Source organism: Berghia stephanieae, chromosome 5 (genome assembly GCF_034508935.2).
Source record: "Berghia stephanieae isolate SIO BIC M18660-M18661 chromosome 5, UCSD_Bste_1.3, whole genome shotgun sequence".
Classification (NCBI taxonomy): Eukaryota; Metazoa; Mollusca; class Gastropoda; order Nudibranchia; family Aeolidiidae; genus Berghia; species Berghia stephanieae.
In genome coordinates, this window is record NC_088364.1 from 8,321,649 (window position 1) to 8,326,648 (window position 5,000).

Here is a 5,000-nt window from a genome sequence, read left to right on the forward strand (position 1 = left end):
AAGTCAAAAGTCAATAAGATAAGATAAAATAACACCGAAATGCCTCATGTGTTCGTTCGTCTTCACTTCTTTTTTATCAAAAATCAAAAGCCAAAAGTCAACAACATTGCAGTCCAAACAGTTCAGAATAAAGGCAAATTATAATTTTGTAAACAAAGGAAAGTAATACAATAAATTCTTCATTCATCTATATTTTCAACAACACAATTCCTTATGGGCTGGCTGGCTCACTGTTGTAATGGAAATCTCCAAAAACATGACGCAAAATAATAGTATCCATTTCAACAATGTCAAACAAGGCCCATAAGTGGGTTCTCGGATGTCAGACCTGCATATACGCACACATCGGCCATTCCCTATCCTTTATGTTGATATAAATATTATTATAATAATAAATATTTTAACAAAAAATGATAATAGATAATATGAAATAACAACGTGAAGCCAGTGCCAGGAACTTGCGGAAAAACATCCGATGAATGCTTTGGTTGAAAAGGAGACTAGAATCTATCACAACATCCGCTCCACTCGATCTTAAACAGTTTACTGTCGTACTCTGGATGGAGAGAAGACACGGATTAAAAAATTTGGCCAGAAAACTCGTCCTTCGAATTATATCGATCGATTTAAAAGAACCCTCATCTTGCCAAAAATTCTCAAACCTGGGACCTTGCGAGTTCTTCCTTAAAGGCCCACCTTTGATAGTGTTTTTATTTTTGTTGTTTTTTGGGTTTTTTTTTTTTTTTTTTTTTTTTTTTTTTTTTGGTAGTTTTTTTGTTTTGTTTGTTTTTTTTGTTTTTTTTTGGGGGGGGTGGGGGGGGGGGGGGGTTGTTTAGTTTGTTTTGTTTGTTTTGTTTTGTTATTTTTGTGGGTTTTTTTGTGGGGGGGGTGAAGATTTAAATAGATCGATATTTGAAGGACGGGTTTTCTGGTTAAAAGTTTTGAATAAGTGTCTCTCTAGGGATAACTGGATAAGATACCCATAAGTCAATTCCAAGGTCGACGGATTTTATTTCTAAATACCAACTCAGGAGTAAATGGGTTATGTATAATCTAATCGCTTGACCCACCATTACGAACTTGAATTTTGGGGAAGGACTTCCGTAGTTCCACAGCACGCCTAAAGAGGGGATTTTCCTATTATTATCGGGGAGTGACCCCGACCCCTCCCCCCTTTTTTTCTTTTATAGGGGAGAGGAGGGGTGGGGGAACCCTCCGACCTACCCCCCCCCCCCCCCCCGGCCAATAACCTTTGCCATCATTTGCCAATCGAAACTGATGGGAAACACAGTATAGTAAGTAATAATGGCGTCGGTCGGAGTCGAAAACGACAACCAACTCAGCAATTTGTTTTTGAAAATAGAAAAATCACTCCTTACTTATAAAACTTAAATTTATCTTAAATCATAATATTTAATGGACACTGCAACTAATGGGACCGATCTATATTCATGTTTTCGTCCAACCGAGTCATCAATCACATGATTTGTTGAGGTCCAACGATTGGGTATAACTTAACACGCTGCTTTGTTTATGGAATTTGTAAACATACACATGTGTCAAGCTGAATGAAATGACCAATCGTGATGTTAGATATTTTAAAAACTGTGAACACTTTTCACAATGTAGGTCATTTTGAGCACGTTTTGCAATGTGACCAATGACCTCGAGCACATGGACATGGAATATAGATCGTACCCATTGAAAATCCCTAATAGCTAGTATTAATATAATAAAAGTGCTGTGATATAACGGAAGTCCTTCCAATTTTGGTAAGTTCAGTGTGCACGAATCGACATAAGGTCCATGCAACGAGCCGGAATGTGCCTCGATTTTGTTCGTTACACCCCCTGGCTAATCAGGGTTTTGATTTTGTTTGTTTGTTTGTTTGTTTGTTTGCTTAAGGGAGGAGGGGTTGTCTGTTTGTTGTTTTTGTTTTGTTTTGCTTTTGTTTTTGTTTGCTTTTGTTTTGTTTTGTTTTTTTTTTTTGTTTTTTTTTTTTCTTGGTTTTGATTTCATTGTGATAGCCTACCTTAATTATGAAAGTATTTGTCACTTTTCCAGTTTTAAACAGGCAACTCTCTGACATAAATCAAGATGTGAAAAGCTGTGTCTTGTGTCTCATGGGAGCGATCTGTATTCAAGTTTTCGCCCCACCGAGAGTCATCGATCACATGACTTGATGCTGTTGAACATTTCTTAATAATAAATGTTAACACGCTACTTTGTATATATAAAAGTTGTAAACTTGTCAGTAGGCCAAACATATAAAAAAACCTACTGTGTCGCTGGATATTTCGAAAACTGTGGACACTTTTATTCAGTAGGTCATTTTTTAGCACATTCTGCAATGAGACCCATACTCATTTCATCCACAGGCTGTTTTCACACACGCTCCTAGCACTGGCTTCGCTTTGTTATATAATTTTACCTATTGTTATTTATTTATTACTTACTATTATAACATGTATATCAATGGGCATGGGAGTTCGGGACAGGGGGGGGGGGGGGGGGGCTTTTTAATTATTTTTTTTCAAATGGGACTTTTGCCCTTAACTGCTAGGAAGGAACTTGTAGAAAGACCCGCCATCCACATAGACAACTCCATAACATTCAAAACGTGAAATTGATTCAGAATTTTTTTTTATCTATCTAGTGTCATAAAAAATACTTGCATTTTGGAATTCCAGGAAATTTCACACAAAATCCGGTTTTGAGTCCAGAAACTTTCTCTTGACACAGAATAAAATCCTACATTTTTAGGCCTTCACTATAGATAGAATGCGCTTGGCCAAGGAGTTCACAACATTGCCATCCGGAAGTATAACGGACCAACACACAAACTCTGTGTAACCATGACCTTTTATAATCTGGTTAATACAGTTTAGTGAGAACAACTCACAAACGCGGATGGCAAAAACAATAACAAAGGCCTGAGTGACGTCATCTGCATACTATCTATATATAAAATATTTTATTATAATGTTCTATTCCCCGTAGTTTCGTAGCTGTTGTTATCGAGAAGAGCACCAGCAAGGTGTGTAATATTTGGAAGGAGTGTGTAGTAAGATAAAGTTGATTGGTAACACATTGTGTGAGTGATTACATATCAAAAAGAGTGAAGAGAAGGAAAGAATACGATTCAATAGTCTGATGTCACGGCGCATGGCAACGGCGGACATCTTGGTTCTAAACAAAGAAAATCATTACTTTTTATTTTTCATGCTGGCTAGAACTTTTCATATGCCTTGTGATCAGAATGTGTAAAAGTCAAAACATGATCAAATTTATGTGTTTGTTTTTTTTCTCTGGATACCCTTTATGCTCGCCGGAGAAATATTTCATACGGGCGTCCGCCATTGTTCCGATAGTTTAGAGCCAGTGTTACTTAGTTACCATGCGTCATTAGGAAGGAAGTGACGTTACGACTATTGAATCCTATTGAACCTCACTCAGCTCTTTGTTATTGTTTTTAGTCCGACATTTTGATGAGTAGTTCTCACTATAAAGTAAATGGGCATGATCTCTATTTAACTTTCCATGTGCTCGAGGTCATTGGTCACATTGCAAAATGTTCTCCAAGTGACCAACTTAGTGAAAAGTGTTCACAGATTTTTAAAATATTTAACATCACGATTGGTCATTTTACTCAACTTGACACATGGGTATGTTTATAAATTTTGTAAACAAAGCAGCGTGTTAACATTAGTTAAGGAATATCCAATCGTTGGACATCAACAAATCATATGATTGATGACTTGGTTGGGCAAAAACCTGAATAAAGATCGCTCCCATTAATCGTTTAAACAAACGTTTAAAGTTACACATATTTTTGTGCGTCGGTATTTAAGATCCATTTAACTAAATGCAAAACATCAATAGATATGCGTTTGGCTAAGAAACTCACAACATTGCCATCCGGAAATATAAAGGACCAGCACACACGACGATGAGTAACCTATAGACAGTTCGAAGATGACGTCACTCAGGTCTTTGTTATTGTAATTTGCCATCCGCGTTTGTGAGCGATTCTCACTAAACTGTATTAACCCGACTATAAACGTTCATGGATACACACAGTTTTGTGTTTTGGTCCGTTATACTTCAGGATAGCAATGTTATGAGCTTCTAAGCCAAGCGAATACTATCTATAGTCCGGTTAATATAGTTTAGTGAGAATTTCTCATTAACACGGGTAGACCAGGTCAAGTCAAAAAACAATAACAAAGACCCGAGTGACGCTAGTAGGAGTAGTAGTAGCGTATGGCTACACCTCCAAATTTATTTCGTCAACCCACCTTTAAAAGTCTTCCTCCGCCCTAAGGATGGTTTCGTAGCCACCTTCAAGTTTGGTGACTGGGCAGTGGAGGACGATGTGATCGCTGGTCTCTGGGGCTGCCTGGCATTTCTGGCAGGTATCACTGTTTCTGAGTGACGCTAACTTCGTTCTATCAAGAGAAGAAATTCAAATTTGACGTCACTCAGCTCTTTGTTATTTTTTAAACAGCATGTCAGCAGAATTTTGACCAATCAAAACATGGAAATTGTGACATGCCTTCAAACGTGCTCGGACAAACATATTTGGTTGTTTATAAACAATAGACACATAGGTAACCACGCCTCTCGGACAGTCGTCATAATGTAAACAATGACAGTGATTGGTAAACTATAAGATAGTTCGAAGATGACGTCACTCAGGTCTTGGTTATTGTTTTTTGCCATCCGCGTTCATGACTAAAGCTCACTGAGCTGTATTAACCCGTCTATAAACGTTCATGGATACACACAGTTTTGTGTGTTGGTCCGTTATACTTCCGGATGGCAATGTTGTGAGCTTCTTAGCCAAGCGCATACTATCTATATAATAAAGCTCTAGGCTTGGAGGCAACTACTGCAAATACAGACTTAACCCGAACAAAGCATTTGCAGTACTACTGCAAATAACTGGAATGAGTGACATCTACTATTCGCAGTACTACTGCGAATAGTAGAAATCACTA

At 37.6% G+C, this 5,000-nt stretch overlaps 1 protein-coding gene across 2 annotated transcripts in view; it reads right to left on the minus strand.

The window, feature by feature from the left end:
- The window catches only part of LOC144972337 (uncharacterized), a 229,826-nt gene that overhangs the window by 217,609 nt on the left and 7,217 nt on the right, over nucleotides 1-5,000 (minus strand). Inside the window, exon 1 of one of the 2 annotated variants that reach the window (XM_078913434.1) lies at nucleotides 2,676-2,845. The exons of the other annotated variant lie outside the window; for it this stretch is intronic. The gene's annotated coding sequence lies outside the window, so the exon portion shown is untranslated. Of the gene's footprint in view, nucleotides 1-2,675; nucleotides 2,846-5,000 lie in introns of those variants that run through there. 2 annotated transcript variants of the gene reach the window in all.